General features: G+C 26.3%; 1 protein-coding gene and 1 long non-coding RNA gene across 16 annotated transcripts in view; one reads left to right on the top strand and one right to left on the bottom strand.

Annotated features, from left to right (window-relative positions):
• LOC107993625 (uncharacterized) overlaps positions 1-26432 on the top strand; it is a 120416-nt gene that overhangs the window by 9872 nt on the left and 84112 nt on the right. The window contains exon 1 of one of the 6 annotated variants that reach the window (XR_009830023.1): positions 3258-3614. The exons of 1 other annotated variant lie outside the window; for it this stretch is intronic. This is a non-coding gene — a long non-coding RNA (uncharacterized LOC107993625). Of the gene's footprint in view, positions 1-3257; positions 3615-26432 lie in introns of those variants that run through there. 4 more of the 6 variants (XR_001765124.3, XR_003696527.2, XR_009830024.1 and 1 more) reach the window with 4 other exon arrangements.
• The window catches only part of LOC107993618 (dual specificity calcium/calmodulin-dependent 3',5'-cyclic nucleotide phosphodiesterase 1), a 183319-nt gene that overhangs the window by 84647 nt on the left and 72240 nt on the right, over positions 1-26432 (bottom strand). The window lies entirely within an intron of this gene.

Below are 26432 nucleotides of genomic sequence, written 5' to 3'. Positions count from 1 at the left end.
TATCTTTATCCATCCGAGCACTCGTTTAAAGGCAAAATATGTTTTACACTTCACGTGTCGCGTTCCTAGTCTTATACCGATAAATTTACGCTTCGAAGGATTTAATTTAGCTCAGACATAAATCGACTTGGGGTGTACACGTAATTACCAATATAGCGAGTTCAAGAGTCGACCGCCTGAAATCTTGCGCCGATCCAAATATCTCAGACGGGCGGATTTCGTAAATCCTATCCATATTACTGGGACATGAAACGTTTCAAATTCAAACACACTACGCGAATACATCTGTTTTACGATAGCGTTACGCGTGTAGAAATCTCAACCCCACGGGGGAAATGTATGGAGCCTCAACGAACCGTTTCAACCCCTCTTCGACACCAACCCTTGTCTCGTCACGCCTCACCACAGACTTTATCGTGGATATCACCCTCACCCTTTCCTCCCCTACTCTTCACTCTTTATATAAATGTCTTTCTCCACGGTCCATCCCTCTCTTCATTTCGCAAGATCTTGAGGGTACACCTTGAAACGTGAGACTCTGGCCTCAAATATCCATAAAGCTTACTTCAAAGGTAATAAATTAACCGGCGAAGATTCTCCTTCTATCCGTGAAATAGAGGCGTGCTTCCAGTGGTTTCCTTCGGGTAATGGTCTATTCGGTTGCGAATGTATTTATGTGACTGGAAAGAGAAAGTACTTTGGGAAAGATGCGAAAGGTGCGTAAAGATAGAAGCAATTTTCCACGTGAAAAATTCGTCGAATCGCGAGGCGACATTGATATATTGTAGATCGCGGTGGATTAAGAAATATCGAACAGGGAATTTTTTGTTATTTTTATCGTTTGAAAATACGCATGAATTCGATTTCGATTCTAAGTACAATAAAACATTTGGTTGGATAAGATTATTATGATGGGATTATTATTGATTCAAAAGATATTTTATTGCTCATTTTAATCGAAATTTTTTTTTTCAATTTTTTTTTGAAATCTCTATGTGTTATCTTTAATTTTTCATGTTATAATTATGATAGTATAAAAACTTTAAATGCTATGAGAAGATTATCTTCTATAAATATGTAAATCAGAGATAGCATTGTATCAATGAATTCTCTTGATAAAAATATAAATATATAAATGGATATAAACAAAATGATAACATAACTCAAAAATATAAATATACATTTCATTATAAGTAAATTAAAATACTTAAGTAAGTTAAATAGAAATAAAATTATAAATATAAAAATATAAAGATAATATAATTCTAGGTGATAGATTGTAGATGATAGATTAAATTTCTCTGGCATTTAAGATGCATATTTCTGAAAATTAAAAGAAATTTCGTTCATCATAATCTAGTCAATTCTATAGAAAATTCCTTATTCAAATAGTTGCGAGGATTATTTTAAATTCATCGCATGCATCTCTGACATTCTATTCACTTCTATATAGTATTCTTCCACAAGAATAAAATCGCACATGCATGGTTTTAATTCATAACTACTTCTTATCTCGCCTCATGAATAATTTTCTTCGTTAGCCATTAAACATCAAGGATAGATGAGAGTTAACTTGTTAAAAAGCATCTTTGTAAATTCATATCAAAGTTTAATGAACATCAATCATAATCTTATGCAAATGTCTGCAAAGAGTATCTTGCACGTTAAAAACCTCGGTAAATCAATGTATTTGTATATATTTACTTCAAATATTTATTTCTTGTTTCTTTCTTTATCTCATTATATAACTCTTGACATCAATTTTTTCTACATTTTCAGCATACATTCAATTCAAATCTATTGTGACATTTTAAATATTACCTATGGATGTGCATATGTATATATTTTATACTGTGCATAATGTATATATTTTAAATTTTAAAGAAGATTTTCATTTTATACTTAATTCTATTCATAACTTCTTTTTTTTTTTTTTTATCTTAAATAGGATAGAACAAACATATTTCAAATTATTCTTAAATATCATGCGTATTTAATTCGTTTTCATCTTCATCTTCATTATAAAAATGTTCTTAAATTAACATTTGTTTTTTGTACGAGTATATGAATAATCATTAAAATTGCACGAAACGAAACTATTGTGTAATTTTCTATGTATTTAAATAATAAAATTCTTTTATTATTTAAAGAACTTTTTTTTTTCTTTTCTTTTTATCGAATAATGAATATTACAATCTCTTATTGAGTTTTTTTTTATATATAATATTTTTAACTGAATACTTTCATTCTGTGTTATTATCATTAGAAGATTAAATCATTTTTTCTCTCTTTAAAAATTTAATTTTTGTACAGATATTTGGCAAAAAGAATAAAAAAGAAAAGATTAAAGATTTAAAATGAAACTTCAATAATTATTATATTATCGATATCTCTCGGTAACGAATAAGAATTTATCGAACTTGAAATTTTTACTGTTAAACTTAGGAAAATAAGTTTTCCAAAGATCTATAAAAGAATTGTAGGAAATTTTTTCTTCATAAGAAATTCATCAATGTTTTGTTTTTCTTTTTTGATATAAATTCTTCGATAAAATTTTCATATATAACATTATTGTTTGAAAAGATGGATTAAATTATAACAAAATAATAATAATACCAATTATTATAATGCATTAATAATATAAATAATATATATTTTTAGAATAATAGTCGTTAAAAAAGAATTTGTATAAATTATTAATGCAGTTAAAAGAAGTTAAATTAAAAATAAAATAACTTCTCTTTTATTTTTTTTTCTTAAAATAATATATTTAACAGAAAATGTTGAAACAATTGATGAAATATAATATCAGTTAAGGATTTTGCTAACCTAGTATTACTTACACAATTGAGGATTACGTAATATTAATTAAACGCAGCACTATAGTAATTATATTCCGTAAAATGTTATAATGAATATGAATATTAATATTAATGAATATTTCAAATTATTAAAGAATATTATCTTCTTAGAATGCCAATTAATTATTTATTTTAATTATAAATATAAAATTTAAATATTGTAATAATAATATGATAATTAATAATTGATCGTTAATAAGCAAATTTATATAAAATCATACATTATAAATAATAATAATATTATATATATTATATATTATATATTATATATAATAAGAATATTAATAATATTAATAATAATATAATAATAATAAAAATATATATAAAAGAAAACAAAATTAATCGTATAAATTCAACTTTCTACGACTTAAACTCGAAGATACCGAAGATATCCGAAGATACCCGAAGATACCCGAAGATACCCGAAGTTCAGCGAAGTTATCCGAAAATAGCCGAAGGGCACCGAAGTTATAAATTGGCGCCAAAAAGTTCATAATTTTACGAACCGTGAAAGTGAAGCAGTCACGTTACTCATTTACATTAAATTTATCAGTTTGTGGAATATATTTATACAAGTTCGATACACAATCGATATGTGATGTGAAAATAAGTGTTAACGGAATAATTTATTGTTAAATGTGTAATATAATAATAATAATAGAAATATAATATCGTATAAGTGAATGTGCGTCGTAATAGAGTACATCCTTTGTCGTCCTTGAAGATTCTATTTTCTTTTTCCAACTTCAAACAGTGAGTATTTTATTGAATTTTTTTAAATATAACAATATTTATTAATTATTTGATAAAAAATGATCATAAGTAACATAATTATATATATATTAAATATGGCTAAATGAGGTTAAATGTATTGCGCATTAACAAATGAATTTATTTGCTCCGAATACTTCGTTTATTTTTCTTATTGCTCTATTATAGTAGACCTTGTAACGTTTTTCTGGGAAATATAATGTTTAAATTTCTTTATGAATCGTTTGTATATCGAAACGAACGATACATTAGTTTGTATATCAAAGCGAACAGATCATTAATCACAGTGACATATTTCAATTATCAAGACTACAATTAGGTAGATATAGAAATTTAAGAGTAAGAATTGTAGTCGCAAACAAATTTATACTTATGTATGTATATTATTTCACATTTTTATTGGATAAATTATAGTAGACAAATTACATATAAAATATAGATAAAAATATTTCTCTGATATTTATTAGATGATTGAAATATATAACCTAAAAATATTTTATATTATTCATACATATAATAATTAGTAATAATTAATATATTTACAAAAAGAAATAAGTATTAAGTAACTTACATAAATTAAATTAAAAATCCAAATATATATTAATAATAACATTCCTTTCATATTAGATATGTAATAATTTAGATAGCTTAAATAGATAGTTTTATATCAAAACAAAATAATATAATATATCTATAACTATGTGCTAATTAGGATTAAAACATTTACAAAAAGAATTAAGTATTAAGTAACTAAAATAAATTAAATTAAGAATCAAAATATATATATTAATAATAACATTATTTATTTATATTAGATATTTAATAATTTACATAGATAGCTTTATATCAAATCATAGTGTAATATATATCAAATCAAATATAGTGTAATATATCTATAAATATGTGCTAATTAGGACTAAAACGTTTAGAAAAAGAATTAAATATTAAACAGCTTAGATAAATTAAATTAGAAATCAAAATATACATATATATTAATAATAATAATATTAATAATAACATTATTTATTCATATTATATATTTTATAATTTACATAAATTGATTTATATTAAACCAATGTAGTATAATATATCTATCTATATAAATATGTGCTAATTAGGATTAAAACGTTTACAAAAAGAATTATTAAGTAACTTAGATACATTAAATTAAAAATCAAAATAACATTCATATTAGATATTTAATAATTTATATAGATAGTTTTATATCAAATCAATATATAAATGATATAATATATCTATAAATATATTAGGATTATTAATAAATAATAGGAATTATAAGAAGCTAAATTCGTTTCTCTTCAAAATATTTTCTTTTTTTTTATTTTATCTTTCTTGGATAAAAAATACATTATTCTATATAATATATTCTATATAATAGAATATTAAATCAGTAGGATATTTATACATTATATATATTTATATTGTGGATATTTATGCATTTATACAAAATTAGAATATAAATTAATGTGTAAAAATCTACAAAATGCAAAAAGACATGAAAGATCATAAAGTATAGTAGATCATAAGTATACTCTTTATGATATTTAAGGAATAAATCAAATTTCTAAGCTACATTTTTTTAATGATATTCAAATTTAATTTTGGATTAATAAAAATCCACAATAGTCAAATATCCAGATTATATTTCACAAACAATATTACAACAAAATATAGTACTCGTTATGATATTCAAAGAATAAATCAACTTTCTAAGCTACATTTTTTTAATCATCTACAAATTTGATTTTGTATAAATATCCAATAGTTAGATATCCAGATTATATTTCACAAACAATATTGAACAATATTTTACATATTTTTCATATTTTTTATTGTTCAGTAATTGTTCCAAATTACACAGAAGTTCACAAACATTTTAGAATTTAGTATTTAATATTAGAATTTTAGTATTTAGTATCTTATTTAAAAATTAAATTAAATATTTATTCAATCTTCTGAACAATGGAAAATGGCATTTAATTGAAATGAAATAAAATCGAAGTAGACTTAATGGAAACGAATGATAGCTGAATCGCAAATGAAAAAAACATTATTTTGTATCGTGGACAAACGAAATGCCGTTGTTATTACCCTGGGGTCGAAGAAACGAGTCCTCGTTTCCTTAATTGCTCGATGGCCGAGTCGAGGGTTCCGGAGATGAAGTCCCGAGATCCTTGATAACGAAGCTGAGAACGCGTGAAAAGGCACTGAAACTCCTAGAAATATCGAGCGAAATTATCTTCGGGGTTAGGTTTAACGGGTGAGAAAAGCTGGCTTTCTGGAATAATTTAAAAATATTCGCACGGTCAAATATTCGCGCGTGAATTTCATCCTGACGGATATATCATAAAATAATCTATGTGTAAATTGTTAAGCTGATTAAAAATCAACTGGAGAATCTAGATACAATATAATTTATTCGATTTCTGAAAATTATAATCAATATTGAAGCACTTTATTCGATTTATTTTTATATAGCAGTTTAAAATCATTTAAAAATAGTAAACATTTTTCGGAGAAAATATTTAATTTTTTGAAATATTTTTTCGAATTTTGGAATTGCGCATAGATATTTATCTTATTATGTGATTTATTTATTTATTTAGTGTTTATTTTTCACAATATTTGTATTTATTTTATTTTTCAAAATATTTAAAAAAAATTTTGAACAGGAAATTCTAATATCTTCTATGATTTTTCATACAAATTCATTTTTTTTTTTCGACTTGTATTATCAATTCAGTAACACCCTATATTTTATAGACTCTGATATCGTAAATCATACCAAGATAAGATATTATTAAAAATATGTATAGTATTATCTATATAAAATGTTATAAAATATATATTGAATTTTTTCATCATCCTATTAGCATATATTTATTAAAAACTTTTCAGGATTTTTTTTAATTAATTTTACAAATAGACTAAAAACTTGAAAATATTTTAATATTTCTCGATTTCCAAGATTTAACTTCTCGCTTTATTCTCGACGTAATTTCAACTTCTTCTAGCTTCTTTTTAAATCGCTGTTCTCATTACTTCTCAACTTCTCTTATTTCATTCCAAGCACGTTTCTATAGAGTCGTCAAGCGTGACAAAACAGTTTCATCGATTTTTTTCCATATATTAATCTTCGCATGCAATCACAAAGATCATTTCGTAAATTGAGATCCTAGACGGGGAATCCTCGAGGTTGGAAACGTTGAATGATCGTAATCCATAGCACCGCAATGTTCACGTAATGACGACGTCAGTAAAAGATACCATCCAGAATAAAGCATCGTTCCTCCATTTATCATGGATCGCGGTTAATGGAAAATATTGCGGTCACTATGTACCCATCAATTAATACCTGTATACTCGTTAAACAGACGGAAGTGAAACTACGCGGATAAAATTTGCCATTATATGAAACCTGTTTGCGTCTATAAATTCGTTCTTCATTCTTTTTTTTTTTTTTTTTCTCTCCTTTTTTAGAAGGATTAAATATCACGTTTTACGGCCGAGTCTCTAAATTGAATTTTCCTTTCTTTTTTATTTATTCTTAAGAAATGAAAAAGGAAATAAAAGACAGGATTCTATAATTAATTATAGAAACATTGAATATAAATAATCAATGATGATATTGGTAATTTATGGTAATCGACAGCTTAGTGATAAATTACTGATAAATTTGGAGGATATATAGTGATTTTTATTTTATCATTTTGATTAATCCTGATTGTTCATTATTTTTAATGTTTTAATTTATTTATATGTCTATAATATATATGTTATATAATTCATCAACAAGAATTTTTTTTCAACATTTTTAATTTGTGAGAAAATAAATCTTCAAGGACTAAAATAATTAATAAAAATAATTATAATTTATAGCAATAATAGGATAAATAGATAAAACAATAGAGTCTTTTTTAAACTTTTATTTTTATTTTAACGCAAAATTAAAAAATTTTACATTGTCTCTTCAAAATTTATCTCGATGGTATTCATAAATCTTCGTAGCTTCGTATAAATAAATTGAAATCGATATAATATAGGAAAAAAACTTCTTTCACTTGCAAATTACATATAAAGCAGTTTATTTTCCTATTTATTTCAAATTCACTATTAAATCGAATCCTTAAGAGAAACTTTAAGAGAATTCGGTGTCTCGAAACTATTATTTCGACATTATTCTTATTGCACCCTCAAAATATATACAGTTTATCCACGGGCACATTAATATTCTTTAAAAGCTGGGTTGCATTACTGTTTGTACGAGAAATAGTTTGATGCATAGACCGTAAACGGCTTTCAACCTATCGACCCCGAGAAAGCAAACTTTCGAGGCGAGGAACAATGCCGAGTAATATCGAATAATGACGGATGGAAAAAATACGAGATGCGAATAACATCTGGAGAATTTAATATAAATTGCAGAACAACGCGTCGAAACGAGAAAAAAGAAATGCTAAGAGCCACAAACATGTGGATGAATATTCTTTTTTCGCGGTTTATTGCAGGGAATTTCCATAGAATAGACATTATAGCTATGATGATAAAATTGAATGGAAATGATCGATCGATCGATAGTTGCCTCATAGAACATAAGGGCCGCGAAGGAAATAAAAGAAGGAATAAAAATTGTCTTGATTCTATATCACAGGGATTAGGTACGTGAATTTATTTTCTTGGTGATAGCGAAAATAGACGAAAAATTCTTTTGCTATCGATAAAAGGATAAGATAAGATTTATAATATTTTATAGGATCATTTGTTTATATTATATATACATAGGATTTATAATTTTCATATCATATTAAAATGATTGCTTTTCAATTGGAAAACAAATTTTTTCGGATAATCGATTAGGAAGATTTCTAAATACATCGTGAAATAATTAGAAACAATTTTCAAATATAAATGTTTATATATTTTATAAATTATAATATAAAATATAATATTATAGAAAAAATTAATCATCCTTTTTATTTTTTGCAAATCTTATAATACATAAATATTTTTAGATGTAAATATTCATCTTGTGTCTATATATTTGAATATGATAATATGATTTTTTAATACAAACTTAACAATACATATTTTAAAACGAAAGAATTAATAAACCTACTAATCTCAACGTTTCTAGTTAACAGATTAAATTTGTGACTTTATCAATTACATTTTAGTAGTTCACTAAATTTAGATTATTAATAATAATTTAGAAAGATATCAGGCTATGTGTAAATATATTCTATATAATTAATTCTTTGAATAGGATTTCAAAGATAAATATACGAGCGTGGCGCCATTAATATTAAAATTTTCTACGCCATCGTTTTATTCGTTGCTGATTGTGCTAAAATATACCGTCCACGTTCAATGAATATTCTTAGAAATTGTAAAGACTCTCGTGAATTTTTTTCTTTTTTTATTCATAGAAAAAGTCATGTTGAAACTGAAAATATTAGCCCGTGAAATATTTAATTTGCTACATCTTAGTTTGAGTCAAACTTCTTCATCGATATACTAATTTTTATTCTTTTCAAGCTAATTTTACACAATTCAAACGAGAATCCATAATCTTCTCTGATCATTATTTCTATTTAATTAGACCTGTCGTATTCGAATGTCAGTTTTACTACAAAATAAAATTTATCTTGTTCTCTTTAACGAGAATAATCAGTTAGTATCAAATAATTTAAAAATCGATATCGTATTACGTTATAAATAGGAAATCAAACATATAAATAGTAATATACACAATATTTTGCAAACTTCAAAAATAATATGCATACGTACAAAAAAAAAATAGTAAAAGATGTTAAAAAATATTATATTCAATCTGACTTGAAGTCGACGTATTCTGCTCGATATAATATCAAGTTTGCTTTTGTACGCGCATGCGACCAACTCTTTTTACTTGCGGTGTATTCGATATCGGATTTAAAATATGCAAAATGAGCACAGGTAGATTAACGAGATACGTTTAATATTTCCCTTATTGATCCGTGCATAGCTGAAGGAAACGTGTAATATCCATATCTAAATATCGTTTTTCTCATCTCATCGGCAGCGTTGACGGTAGCTAGCTAATCTACCATACTGTCAAGACTTCACGTGAGTCAACATGCAAATCTGAGGAGTTGCGAGTGCAGCGTCCAAAGTAGAATAAGCATACGTGTTTATGTCGGCTCGTTGCTCGCATGTTAAATACGGGTATCCGCTTGAAGGCTTGAGCATTTTCGAAACAGCTCCGTATACCATATTTATGCAATTATGGTAGAATTACGTCGAATATCGAGAAAAAGAAAAACACAAGTGGAGAATGAATCGGATTATCGTGTGAATATATAAATATTCTATATCTACGTACAATAATAATAATAAATTATGTAAAATATAACGATCTATATCTGTATTGGAATAATGTAGTATCGATTCATTCTATTCAGAATTTGAATGATTTCATGATTTTATATTCGTTAATGTTGTATATTAGAATATTAGTATATTTCTATCGAATCGAGTTACAATAGGAAATATTTTATAGATAATAATTGGAAAGAAGAATATCTTATTCAAGATGGAATCACAAATAGTTAATTTATTATAGAATCGTTGTAATATTCGATATTTGTGCATTCGATAAATTTGTCACGTATGATTAAATATTGTATCGTAATTCAAGTTAATTATTTGTTTATTTATGGGCAAAAACGTAGTTGACATCAAATACGAGAAACGATATAATAAAAAGCCAGCGTAGAATTAAAATTAATTAAAATAAATTACGGAAAGAAACTGCAATAAACGAACGTAATATATCATATTATTACAATTTTTAGAAAAGAAATCAATATTCTTTGATATTTTTTAAACATTTCAAATTTAAAATTATTCTACAATAGATAATCACCTCCAATTAACATATACACAGATGTGTACGATTAAATGGAAATATAAAACGAAACAATAATGGCCGAGAAAAGGTATAGCCATAAATCATTCTCGTTTAACCTGGAGTATGAATCAAAAATCTCGTAAATAATTCACAAGCACTGCAATTAAAAAAGAGAGAACGATTCAAACAATTATCAAGATACTTATATTTATTTCTTCTTTTTTTCTTTTTTTTTTCCTTTCAATTTTTATTTCGATCAGATTTTATTCATCGAATGATATCGTTTCGATTAACGATATCAATTTATTCTCTCGAGATATTGAATAGTTCTCAATACTGCCTCTTCACAAATACCGATCAAGAGTTATATAGGATTTCGTGCACTTTATTAATTCCATTGAACGTCGTAAACACGCGGATTTATATAAATTGCGGAGAATAACGCAATTATCAATGGTCCATTATGCGTATGCGTGCATATATATATATATACCACACACGTGAGAGCACTTGTGTCTATCAAAGCGCGTTTTGCGTTGTGCATGTCACCAATATAGATTAATTTTCGTACCGTCGATATCTGTATTAAAATATAATTGCGCGAGATCTCGATTAACTTCCCTTTCGGTTAAACAGCACTGATTAATATCCGATTAACACGTGACAATATCGATGTGAATCGGAATACAATTAATTCGATATTCGAATAAATTTTCGCGAAAAATATCGTGGCATGGACGGTATTAAACATGTAGATAGGTCAATGAAATCGGAATCGAAATATTGTTGTGTTTACTGGCTTGGAAATTTTATATGGGTACTTGATCAGAGAAATACGATATTAATTGAAAAAAAGTCAAGCTTGTTAAACCAACGACGTTTTATACCGGTGTAGGCGGTTGCCATTTCGAATATTAAGCTGGGGATGCGCTTCCACTGCGGCAAATCTGCACGGTCAGAGGTTTTGAGCTCTGTTTTATGGTTAAGACTAGCACGAGTATACTTGAAACGCGTAAAACCGGAACGAGCCCTGCTTTAACTATAGGCAATTTGTATTCTTATGATTTGATGGAGAAAACAAAAGCAAAAGCTTACCAAATTATGGATTTTAACTTGGACAAGTTTAATAACGTAGCTTTTTTCCCCCTAAATAGATATTTGGATTGATATTTGAAAAATATTGATTCTTTTTTTTTATAATTTTGTGCCTTATAGCTTTGGAGATATTTATATATTTTTAAAAAAAGTTTCGAAGTCTGGAAAGGTATTTGCGAAGCAAATGATATAATAAATTATACTTAAATTAATATATGAATCATATCTAAATTTTAGCCTTATCCTAGTGCTTACCAAGGTATTTAGAAGTAACGAGTACACTAGTAATTCTTTATAAAATATCGTGGCACGAACGATCATTACATGCTAATCCATCCAAAGCTTGTAATCATATAATCAGAGTATAAGTCGCTTTGTCTATATCACAAAAATACTTACCTATTCTACTTTCTCTTTACTCAATAATATCATCCCATCATCAAAAGAGACATTGTTAAAAAAATTCAAATTTCTTTTCTACAATTTTTCTTCAACTTGACCATTAATTTTCTAATTTTCTAACATTATTATGGTCCATGTTTATTCGTGTTCTTTTATAAATCATTTCACACATTTAAAGAAAGACATATGCTCGTTATCGAAATTTAACTGGCCAATACAAAAGAATCCAATCAATGTTATCAGCGATATAATATCGAGATTGAAAGAGATAAAAAAAAAAGAGAAATGGAAATTTCTCATTGCGTATATCAGACAGAGATTGATGATATACGAATGATTGTCACACAGAAGGCTACAAAGATGCATCGATTCGAGCAAGTTACGATATGCTCGACGATGTCGTGTATGTTTCATCGTACTGACGGATTATTACGTTATAAACGCGGCGAGGGGAGTTCTGTCCCCGACAAAAAGGATCGTAACGACGAATAAACCTTTACGGGAATCCATAGATATTAAATGTCAAAGAGCGGTTGCGTTTCATTCGTATCTCGAACCGCGATTACTCCAATAAAGCGAACAGCGGGAAGTTCGACGGTGTTACAGAGATACAACTTTCGTTTAACGATAACGCACGTACATAACAGCTCTTTCACACGAAGATACGTGATTCGCATATGTTATATGCATCTGGCAATAAGATACGTACGCGATACAGTATCTGATTAATTTCATAGCTGACAGCTGATCATCGTTTCTCAGATTGCGCATAAGAAGAATCGTCAATGGTCGATAAATACAGAGTAAAAAAGAAATTGGCACAATGCAGTTTCGATTAAATGCCAAATTTTGGGACTGATCGAAAGAATTCGGTGGACCTGGTAATTGCTTTGGATCTCGAAACTTTCGGCAATTATCGTACGTGACCGACTAGAAGCTTCAATAGCTAGGCGTCTAGTTCTCGAACCAATCGCTAACTAATTATTGACAAGTCGATCGAAATTATTGTACGCGCTTTTGTGTCAAATACAGTTTCGAAATTACGATTTCATCGTATGATGATCAGGACGTTCATCGCTATCAAAAGAGAGCCTCTGTGTTATCATTATCGTATATCATATTAACAATGAACATTTGATTCGATATGCTCTTGTTAAAAAAATTCGATTACTTTTTATCAAAAATTAGACGATAAGAAAGGAGTATAAGGATTATCGTTAATTTCATCTGTATATATATTTTATATTAAAATGATCTGCACGATTTTTTAATAAATTTATATGACGATACACGTATAAAAGCGAGGTTTATATGTCGATGATATTAAGTGGGATAAATTTTTATGCATGATCGAATGCTAGTTTCTCAGCAGAACATTCGTGTACGGAGAGTTATGGATCGAGCTGTTCGTACCGTGTTATTATCCTTTCCATGCAGAGAATTATGATCCAACGCACGAATAATTTGAAACCATGAGGCAAAGCGTATACCCTGATCGTATTATGTCGATATCAGGCGTGTCTAATTTGATCTTCTGCCGTTGTTTAGCTTGAAATCTTCGATAAAACCTTCGAAACTTTTCGAATAACGGAATATTGAATTTTATTGCGAATATATTTCTTTGTCAAACGTTGTTTAATTTGATTTTCATTTGCTGGTAAATTCGTGTATCGTGTTTAAGAGATATTTAATATTTTATTGTTACGTATGGATACAAATTTCGTTTTAAATAATGAGCACATGAAAAAATTAAATTATAAATTAAAAAAGTACTTGTTTTAAATTAACTCGAATATTGATTTATTCTTTTTTTTTTTAGGGTAAATAATTGATAAATTTATCAAAAATCACATTTTTATCGAAATTATTTCTTCTTCCAATTTTAAATATTCAAATGGATTTATATATTCGTGAAAAATATCCTTGATTACATGTAAATTTTAATGAATAGTTTCACTATTTGATCTCTTTTGTATTTAAAACATTTCTGCTTTTTCTACCTACGTTATCATTTACACGGGTTCATTAATCAATAGATAAGTCTTGAATGGTACACGCAACACTTAGTTGCGTATATGCAGTCCCATAAAAACGTTCGTTTATAAATTAAAGTGGAAGCGGAAAAGCAAGCGAGTCACGACAAGAATCGTATCGAACGCATTATGATTATGCGATATATTGGACAATAATTTTTATTATTAATCTTATATATCTGTTACTTAAAATTTAATAAAATTCATTTTCAATTATCAAATTTCATTCATTTCGTTAAAACGAAATTTGGATTGTAATTAATAAATCGAATCGATTGGAAAATTAATTTTTATATTTGAAGGAATTAGCTCGATATTTAATTCCACGAGATTGAAAATTATCGAGAAATTATCAACAATTTCCATGCAGTTCCCTGTAATATCATTGCGTATATTTTCTACCACGGGGTTTCAGCTAGAACCACGATTGAAACAGAAGGCAACGATCAATCTCTCGTACTTTCTGCTTTACCGACCTCCACCGGAAATTACTACAGTCTTCAACATTTCCGGTTAATCTTGCGCCATTAGTCGAGAGGATATGAAAGCTCGACGGAATTAAAAGATATTTCCTCGAATTAGCACTTTTTATTCGGCGTTTCATTTATTATTCCGTATACATCGTTTTTTAATACTTTAAATTCTTAAAATATTTTCAACGTAATTTAGATTTTGTAAGATTTTTTGTACGTTTGAAGATATGTACATAACAAAAATGAATTTTATCCAATTTTTCTTTTATGAAATAGAATTTTATGATATCCAATTTTCTTTGCCACTTCAAATTTTGCAGCAATTATTCCAAAATATTACATAATATTTTAGAAGAAGATTTAAATCTTTTTTTGGAACAAAACAAAAATTAATAAATGTTAATAATTACAGATTTCTATTAATTATGCATTTAATGAATGATAACAATAAATTCACTCAATAATACTATTTTAAAAACGAAAACAAACATTCAGGAGAAACAAGGATTATTACTTGTTGGATATCTCTGAAAATAAAGAAGCAAAAAAGATTCATTGTTTCAGACTTTCTTATTATATCACAATTATTCACTTGGACCTTTCTAATGACTTTCTTTATTCCGTAAAAGATATCCTCCCTTGTATTTTAGATGAAACAATGGACGTACTTGGATTCATTTATCTTTTCCAAGAAATTTCTTTATACATAGTTTTCTTTCAATCTTAAAAAAAAAACATTATATATGAATTTACTTCGCGTTTATAATTATCATATTTTATTTTCTCATTTATCAAATATGAATAATTATATATCCTTGATTAAATGCAGAGTTTTTTTCAATAACGATGACTTGTTTAAAAGAAAATTGTATTGCTTAATACAATATTTAATCATAGAAATTCAAATACATTTTCGAAACACTTGAACAGATTTCTCATCGTGTAATTTTAAAGTGAAATTTGATTTCACTGAAGTATTTTCAGAAGTTACTTTTTTTTTAAAATATACTAATATTTATATTAAAAATATTTCGCATCGAAAATCATAGAACAATTTTCAACAGAGGTTGATTTTATCGCGAGAATGGCTTTTATTTCGCGATTAATCGTTCGCGTGAACTTTTTAAAGAGAGGGTCGCGAGTAATGAAGCTCTAAACGCGAGTCGAGTAAACAAAAACAACGTATATCAAGCTGAGTTAACACAGTTAATACATAATCTATCCTAAGAATAAAACATTTGCTGCACTCCCTTTTATTTTTTAATTTTACAAAGATAAATCCTCCGCTTGTTGCAAGGACGTATTCCTTACAATCAACTAACTGCGTAACCAGGGTGAATATAACGTGAATATAACAGAAAATAATATTGAAAATATCTTTACAACACTTTAATCGTTGTAAAATAATAAAGCGAGCCTAAATTTTTCAAAAGATATTATAAAAAATTCAATATTTCAATAATAGATTTTTGCAACATTTTTATAAAATGGATATAATGCTAAAAGTTGAAATTTGTCTAATTCAAAGGATATATTTGTTATTTAGTTATTCATTAATTAATTAAAGTAGATGTTATATAAGCATGAGTTATCCTGCAGATATATTAGAGTTTTAATTAATCTTGTAAAATATTCATTTTATTGTATTTTATTGTAAAATAATTACAAATATTTAACTTCTTTTTGAACATTTAATTATATAAATATTTTTTATGGTCATCTTAAAAGCTTCAGTATATCATAACAATTTTAATATGTAATAAAAATAATATATTTATATAAAAAAAAATTAGTATCGTGAAATAAATAGATTATGAAGTGAGAAAAAAATTTCCATTAATAATCCTCTTTAATATTTTCTTCTAAATATCGCGTATCATTCAGATAATTTCTCTAGATTGGGTCTCAAACAGGTAACTAATTTTGTGGCTTCCCAATTAGCTCGTGTTCATCGTAAATCAATCCGATGGATGTGAATAGCAGTCATAACGAACTCGTTAAGTTTCAGTACATAATGGCTCGTAAATCCAGATGTAACCATGACTTTTGACACTGGGTCCCTATTTTATTAGCAATAATAAACTGACTATAAATATTAAGAAATATGATAAAACAGGCGATTAATCGATTTTCTCCAGAGTTCCTTTCCAGATTTAGTGAGGCTGTTATCCAGCAATTAATTTTAATAATTAATTTAAAATATAAATTAATATAAAATATAATGTCTGTAAGGATTTCTCGATAAAATTATATTCAAAAGATGCTTTGGGGGTTGATTTTATCTTCTCAAAGAAATTTCCTTTTGACAAAAAAAATTGCTTCGCGTTTAATCTATTATACTCTACATAAAAATTTTCATTAAAATTAGAATTTTTTAAACAAGCTTTATGAAAATTATTTTAATATTCAAAACTGTGCATAAATAGCATAAATCCTAGAAGTATCTAAGATATTTATCTTCGATTTAACGCGAGTATCAGTAATACGATATTTCAGTTTCATTTTCATGGAAATTTTTTGTATGCAATCGAAATTGCAATTTATATACGTTTAATTTATACGAGTTTCAATAAACGATATTTCCAATATCTATCATAATGAAAATAGATCGGTACTCGAGAAAATTTCTATTTTCTTTCGAACAATTCAGAATATTTTTATTGTAAATTATTTTAAAATATACGAATGGATCGATTTAATTGCTCGCGTAATAGAGTTGGAAATCCTGTTTGAGAACTGTGTTTAAACACGATTGCAAATGAAACAGTTTCTGTTAATATTGATATTTCTGTCACGTCGAAAGGACTGTGACATTAAATTTTGTTTGTACAAGTATTTTCATTATTTTCTGTAAATGAATTTGAAATTAGAGATGTTTATTAATTCTGGAATATTATATTAAGGATAGGTCTTTATTTTATTATTATTTAATTTATTCTTGTCCTAATTGATCTTACAATTAACATCTCGTGGCTTATAAACGAAATACATGTTTCTGAATTAATTTTATCACTTTTGTATTTCTTACAAAGAAAATAGAACAGAAATCTGATCTAAACCGATCTATCTTCTTTAAACTTCACCCGTAAATCCATTGATATTTAAGTTTTACTTTAATAAGTAAGAGTTTTAAATTATTCGATATCATAAGAGAAAAATCATTTAAAAGAAGAATAATACAAATTACGTATTAAGTATTACACATTTTAAATGAATATAATACTTTTCTTAAAATTTTCATTTCTTTGATTGTGATATAAATATCGATAGGAGAATCTGTATATTTTTTTTTTTTCAGGAAAATTGTACAAATTAGAGAATAAAATATGAAATGAATATAATATATTTAATCTAATCATATAACTTTTAATGTTACTTGGATTATCGAGATTTTTGCCACGCTATTATTAAATGATAAAAAACAAACGAAAGATATATTCAGGCTCGTTAAAAACAAATTCCAACTTGGCAATTCAACTTTTCTCATTTCGAATAATCATCGCGTTCGTGATTAACGCCACTATCGAGCATCATACTATGCATATGATTATAGTGGAATAGTTTCCTCCTCCCTAAACAATATTTTCATGCTTACTCGCGAAAATTACAATTTTCTTTACCACAAGATGAAAATATTATTCATTTTACTTACGATTAATAATTTTATATAACAAATTTCAAAAGAGAAGAAGATAATTCTGCGTACAAATTTTTATTTTACGTTTCATTTTCTTAATTACATTGAGAAAAATTCAATCAACTATCGAATAATAATAAAATTTCCAAAATTATTTAAATAATTATTGTTCGAATATGAAGAGGAAAATTCATTGAAATAGCACAGTGTATTGTACCAATGTGTTAATGAATTTATCAGAGTAAGATCTTCTATTTCCACGAGAGAACAGAGAAATTTGCTTTTAGCAGTTAAATCTCGGTTGAATACAACACTATCCGACCATTAACCGGTGGAGAAACGTATTATCGATTGAATTGTAACGGAGTTAGGAGAAAGGAAGGTTTGGCTAGCAAAAGGCCTGTCCGTCATGTCTTTGACAACGTGAGCCTAAAGGCAACCATTGCCACCCCTTTCTCCCTGTGACAGGTGTCCTTCATGTACAAGAAAATTCCACCTCACTTCTTGCTTTCAACGATTCTCGTTTCTTTACGAACTTTTGAACATATCAACTAGCTTTCCATTTTTCTATGTCTTCTGTTATGGCTCGCTCGTTCTGATGGAAAGATAAAAATGGGGTATTTGCACATGTTGGCATACTTCTCTTCTTGTGTCTTATATTTTGAAAACAAAGGAAAAATCGACAATTTATTTGAAATTATTAGAACACGTTTATATGTATATTATTTATGCAAGAATTTCTTGAGAGAATTTTCTCTTTCTTCAATTCTTTGTAGATATAATATCGAAACTATTAAAAATAAAAAATGTTTATTATTTATCTACAGATTTCTACTATCGGAATCCACCAAAATTAATTCTCTAATTTCCATTAACAATTTCATTTATTCTGAATTAGATCAGGTTCTCAGAATATTTCTCGAGCTGTGCAACATATCGAATAAAAAAACAAAAAGAATTCCCTCAAATTCTGTTCCATCGATTTTCTCCCCTGTTCCAATTCGCACTTCCCTCCTTTCATTTTCTTCCACTACGGAATTGAACTCATTCGGAGAAACGAACGTCCCATGAATGGCTCGCTTATAACAAAAGCGTGTCAGATGCAAGGGACGAAGAGGAGGCCTACTCCGCGAAACGTTGCCTCCCTACACGGCTTTAACTTCAGTATGTATTACATTACGCTAATTAGCCTAAGAGCCTCGCGAATGCATCCTGTTTCGAACACTCTGATAATTAGATACGACCGTGCTGTTTCGGTCAATAGTTGTTACCTGTATGTAACAACGTCAATTTGTGGTGCTCGAGCCTTCATCAGAGTTTACCGGACAAAGCATCCGTGAAATGCCTACTAAGTAGATGTCAAGACCTTCCAAGATACCACGGACTGTACGTAAGTCACATCAGACTCCGATAATGGGCCATTATCTGGATCCATCATACTACGTTTCGAATAGAATAATGTCTCATTAGGGATTGGTCTGATTTGACGTGAGACAAATAAGGAAACTATTGGGATCTTGTGGTTGAATGTGAGATAATATTTGTGGAGAAGGAAATATAAATATGTATATATTTTTGAAATCATTTTTTTCATTTTGTATAAGGAATAGAGTAGAATTGATTTATCGTTTTCGTGTATCACATTTTGTGTATATCGATTTTATTATTAGAAAATTATCAAAATTAGAAGTTGAATGTTAAGAAATTTGGATATTGATATAATTGTGTTGATAATAATCTGTGTTATTGATTTTTAATTTTTTTTAGTAAAGATTTCTCGCAATATTTTCCTCCGTTCCTTGATTTCTTTTGTAATTTTAATTTTAATTTTACACGACCTTGGATAAATTTAGTAAGCAGAATTTTAGTCGCTCAAATGATTACTTTTATAATCTTTGCAATTTCTTCCTTCCTATTTTTAATCTTTCTTTCAAGACGTTATTTCTGTTTAATCGAATCAGTCATGGATCATTTCACTTTTGTTTTTTTGTTATTTTTATCCTCTTTCTTCGAGTTTTTTAATGTCTTTATTATTCGCTCCTTCTCTCCATAAATAATTAAAAAAAAATTGTTATAATCCTGGAGAAATTGAGTACGAAATTAAAATTGTAATTAAAAGTAACAAAAGTAAAAGTATTAATTCGGTTATTCGAAATTTATATTAAAACTTCAATTTCCAATACGTTCATTGTATTCATGTTACGTTTCAAATCTATCAATTTCCAATATTTTTTTTTATCGAGTGTCTATCACACTTCACGGGTATTTGATATTTAAATTTATTTAATACATTTAAATTATATTTTCGATAAGTCAATCTTCAAATATAAGATATTCTAATAAAACGAAAGGGTAATAAGCTTTTATGATGATAAATTGTATAAGGTATTAAGTACGATAAGAAAAATATACATAAAAATTTAGAATGAACGGTTGTAAGTTGTAATTTTAAATTACCTACTGATAAGGAAAAAAGTAGAGAGTTGGAAAGAAAGATTTATAATATGTATAAGAATATGAATGAAAACGATACTATCTCTTTCTTAAATTTTACGCAATATGCTACTTTTAAATTTATTTATCGTTCAAGATAATTCAGAAATGACGACAGACAAAATTAGAATAGAAATAGAGGAAGAAATAAATTTAAATTCATTACTATAATAATAATTTAAATATTTTACATAGATATATTATTTGTATATTTTTTATTTGTATAATGTATAATTTTTTTAAATTATTATTTTATTCAATAATAAACGCAAAATAAAATTGCTCTCTGTTAACAAAATCAATGTAGACAGTAAGGATGAAAACAGTTTGCAGAAAAATGATAAGACTGTACACATTGCAGAGAAATATAAGTAATAACTTCAGTAGCGATGACCTACAAAGATGTACGAAGAAACATGAACAATTTTCTTTGTAGAAATTGAGTCTCGTGATAATCCAACGATATCAGTTTCTTTTTGTATTGTTCACTTCATCGTTGCATTATTCACTTCATTCATGAAATTCGAACGTAAATCTAAGAAAATATTATTGGTATATATTTATGATTAATATGTATGATAATGAATGTTATCATAAATTGAATTTTTAATTATCTTTTATTTATTAGGGATGTAATGATGTACAAAATTTAAACTGGAAAATTAAATATTATAATAAAATTTTTAAATATTTGAGGCTAGAATACAGTAAATATCGAATCAAAAATAAATATAAATATTACAATTAGTTATTATATTAAGAGAATTGGTGAGAGAATTGAAATAAAATATCATAATTAAAATAAATTAGGATAAAATAAGATATTAAAATTAAAGGAAATAGAAAATTTGAAATAATGTTAAGTATAATGAAATAACATAGAGTAATATATAATAATAAAACATTAAAATTATAAATTTTAATATATATTTTACTCATAAACAAGTCTCTAGTAGAAACTTAATAAATTCAATAAGTGAAAAAAACAAGGATAAAAAAATACTTGAAGCCATTGTAGCAGCAAAAATAGGATTACCAATAGCGAAGTTGCTACTTAAGGTTGAAAGTAGTCGATAGGAAAACAAGAAGGAAAAACTACCCCTCAGAGGCATGAGTACATTTTGATTTGATCGTAAGATGTTCCTCGTTGAACGTTTTCATTTAAGATCCTTCAGCTTTTCTAACGTTTCTAGCTATATTTCTAAGTGTCTTATTTTTAAGATTTTATTTTTAGAAAATATACAATAAAAATTTTGTTTTTTAAAATGTTAAAAAATTATAAAAAATATTAGATATAATTCTTGAAAGTTTAAAACATTAAATAATACATTTTAAAATTTCCATTTATTTATCAAGTTTATATTACATATGTATATTAATATTCAAATAATTATACAAAAAAGGAGTTTAAAAATTATTATTGTATCATCGTGATATAATTAATTATAAACAGAAGCATAAAGTTATAGAAATATTCTGCATAATTTTAGCAATCTTCTATATAAGGAAATTGGCAAAGATTTCGTGACCAGTGTGCATAAAATCTGCATTTAACTTCGATACTTTAGAACGATTGAACTTTGGTTAAAAGGCTTAGAACACAGATCTTAAACGAGACTTGAACTTGTACATTTTCCACTATTATTTCGCAAATTGCTTCTTTGTGAAAGAGAAAAAAAAACGAATCGTAGATCAAATTCAAGATTTAAATTACTCTATTTCTGTAATAACAGATATCAATCACAATTCTCCACAATAATCCATTAGTAACATTCAAAGAATATATCAAAAAATATAATGCAAAATTCGAAAAATATAAAAAATAAAAATGAAACTTCTGCAAAGAAGGTATGTAAATAATAAGTAAACAAATTTTTTATATTTTAATTAATTTTATCTTTTTTCGTCGAATAAAAAATTAATATACCAAATTTATAAAAAAGATATATAATATATAACCAACGTGTTTGTTCAAAATAAAACAATTCATCAAATTTGAACGTTGTTATTTCGGTTCTAAATTATTGTGTCTTTTTCAATGTGCAATATCTCGTAATTTCTTGCAATTCTGAAATCGTAGCAACAGAGAAGTTATGGTCGTTAAAATTGTTTCGGCTTTCTAGCTAGCAAACGCTTTTAAGTCAATTACAGGGACAATTAAGTTTCTGGAAATACTTCTAGTCACATAAGTTGTCGAATCGTTGAATTGACGTCGAAATTCTGGTAAAATTAAACAACGATTTAACAAATGTTTGTAAATTTTATTGATAATATTTCTATTTGACAAATAACAAATATATATTATTATTTTCTTGTTGTTACTTTAGAATTTGTTTAAAAATGAATAAAGATAAAACCATTTCGAAAAATCGTAGAATCTCGATTAAACGATTTCGATGGAAGTTTTTACATCTTTATAAGAACACATCAACGTGGAATAGTACTAAACGTATTTGTCATTGAAATTGTTATTCAAGTCGCAGGATCAGATTCATATTTATAAATCTGTGCTTCTCCAACCATTTACATTTAACGATGCGCATAACAATAGCTCGCGAGTTTGCTTATATGTTGCTTATATATACGCAATATTGAAGCTTGAAACTCGTGTTCGCGTTACCGTGAATAATTAAAATCTTTGCAACACTATTAAGAATTATTAAGTATATTAAAAATTCTTGTGCAACGAATAAAAAATAAATGTAAGAATAATTATTAGATATTATTAGATATTATTAGATTCATCAAAGTAGGAAATTATTGAAATTATTTTGTCTCGTAAACAAAATTGCAATTGACCTTAATTTTCTACATAAAAAAATTGATTTTTATTATAATATATTATAATATATTTCATTTTAAAATCGAAAATTAATATAATCGTAAATTTCTTTTTCGTAAATTATATAAATTGTGTAAAATTTATTATTAAAAAAACGGTTCTATCGAGAATAAATTCTCTATTAAATAATTCCGATTTTTCAATTTCATTCAATATTTTCCTAAAAACGATTTCAATATCAATGATAAAAAATTATACGTTTTAATCAAAGTTTGATTTCGAATTAATGTAATAAAAAATCGATACAGAAAGAAAATTATATGAAATTGATCGCACAGTTTTGCCAAAAGTTAATCGTTTTTTAAATTGAATTTTCTCTCAAAACTTTATTTGACTTTAACGTCAGAGATATATTTATTGGTGTGAAAAACCAATTTCGAGATCGTCAAAGAATCATCAAAGAAAGAAATATGAATAGTAATGAAGCATAAACGAGTTGAAATAGTAGAAAAAAGATGATATAGATAAATATGAAAAATAGACAGACTTCAAAAAAAAATTAATATTTATTATTCATGTATGAATGATTAATGATGTTAGAAAAATATCAAGGAATTTCAAAAAGATCCATAAGAAAATATTTAGAATATAAATAATATAATATAATATTTATAATAATTGAATTAATTGGAATTTCTTCATGCAAAACTGTACTCATTAACGTCCAGATAGAATGACGTCAGTTACACATATTATTCATCTTGTCAGTGAATCTTTATTTTCTTTTGATCCTCGGCCAAACTATTTTCACGATACTTTGTTGTAATTTCCGTACCATAGTAACTCTTGACTAACATGTTAAATAAATATCCATGTCCAAGATTCAGTGTTACATCAATACATTAAAACGTAGCAATAAAGTGATTATTCTGAGAATAGTTCACGCAATCGAATCGATTTATGAGAAGAATAATACCAAGAAAAATAAATTCTTCGAAAAATCAAATTTTATAAATTTTTTTATTATATTAGAAAATTATTTTTCTTTAGTAATTTAATTAAGTTAATTAAGTTTTTGGTTTATATTACTAATTTGAGATATAAATTATAGAATGAATTATATATTTATTATTATATCTAAATTGATATTTTTTAGATAAATTGTTAGATAAATTTTTTACATAGGAACAGTAAATTTTTTTTCAATAAATATGGTAATTTTTATCGAAATTTTATATATACGTAAGATAAAAAGATCAACAAAATTGAACAACAATTGACATGATTTCTGTGTAATTCAACCATGCAGATTCATTTTGAAGCAAAAATTAATTTCAGAGATTCTGTTAAGCGAGATAGATATGAATGAATTTAATAATAAAATTGTGGCTGCTCGGATAATAAAGTAATTTCATTATTGATAAATTTAAATTTAATTTAAAATTAGCTTATATAGAGAGAAAATTTATCATGTTGAATTAATTAAAATTATTACATTTTCGTCGATTAATTTACAAATATAATTTACAAATATAATATAATAAACGAAATATGTGTAAAATATGCTATTAAATTAATTTATAATTTGTATATAGTAATTGATAAAAATTAATTGAAAGCTTATTTTGAGCTGATAATGTAGTCTGCAATAGAAGATAACTCGAGTGATTTATTCGGGGATCTATAATAAAATCATGTCCATTTAACGATGTTGGCAACTTGAACGATGCCTTCTCTGTTCTAATTCACAAGAGAACACGAGTTTGTGAACTAATTTTAAATCTAAAATGACCATCCACATATTTACCAATTGACTATGAGTCCACAAAAACAATATTATTATTGCGTAACTTTTTAAATAATATATTCTTCTCCATTAAGAAAAGAATGAATAAATTTATTATATATATTTTATAAATTTATGATAATTAAATTTCTGAATCTTATAAGTCTTCTTATATAATCTTATATTCATTATAGAATACAATATTATAATATATTCATTTTCTTTTATTAATTAGTTTAAAAAAATCAAAAACATTTAAAAAAGAAATCCATTAATATTTATTATAACGCAAAAACCTCTCAGAAAAAAAGGATAAAATTGAAAACGTATGACACGATCAAATTTCTATTCAATTTCAAGCAATATATTTACGATTCTTGTTTCTCGATACATCAGTTATGACAAGTGCAAACATCAGTTGTAATAACAATTTATCAAAATTCAACGCGTATATCGACGAAATACGATGATCGAATGAGTTTCGTCACGGTTGAAGAGTTAAAAGATCGCACATCCCAATTGCCATTATCGATTTGAATAATAGCAAGGATATATATGTGTGCACAAAGAAAAATTCACGAAGAATCGTGAAACTGAGAAATCCAGTAAATCCAGTCCAAGCTGTTTTAAATATAGTTTTAAGAATAGTGGAATTTTACACTTTTCTTCATTTGTATCTCTCTCTCTCTCTCTTTTTGAATATAGTATCATTATAATACCGTTTGTTTCAATAGCCATTTCACTCACGTTTTTTTCTTATCTAACATATATCTCAGTACGTAATTCGTGCTAATGATCTTGCATAAAGAATATATATTCATTTGAAAGAAAAACATATTCGCTTGTTTTGAATTTAAGCATAATTAAAGAAAAAATAGAAAAAGATAAAGAATACTGAGTCGTATATTTATGTTTTGAAAAATTATTTGAAATTATAGTAAAAATAAATTGTAAAATAATTCGATGATCTAAATTAAGAATTATTTAAAAAAATAGAATTGATCAATCTGTCTCATATTTATATTAAAAGAATTATTAAGATATGAAAGAGACGTTTATTAGAAAGTTTTATGCTTATTCAAGAATAAAGTTGAATTAAAAAAGAAAAATATTAAAGAAAAAAATATCGAAGCAATGAAAGCTGTGAACACATAATATGTCTATTGATAGTCTGAATGCATTTTGACTT

The sequence above is a fragment of the Apis cerana genome, linkage group LG6 (genome assembly GCF_029169275.1).
Source record: "Apis cerana isolate GH-2021 linkage group LG6, AcerK_1.0, whole genome shotgun sequence".
Classification (NCBI taxonomy): domain Eukaryota; kingdom Metazoa; phylum Arthropoda; class Insecta; order Hymenoptera; family Apidae; genus Apis; species Apis cerana.
The sequence above is the reverse complement of the archived record's forward strand: the minus strand, read 5'-3'. Positions and strand labels throughout refer to the sequence as shown.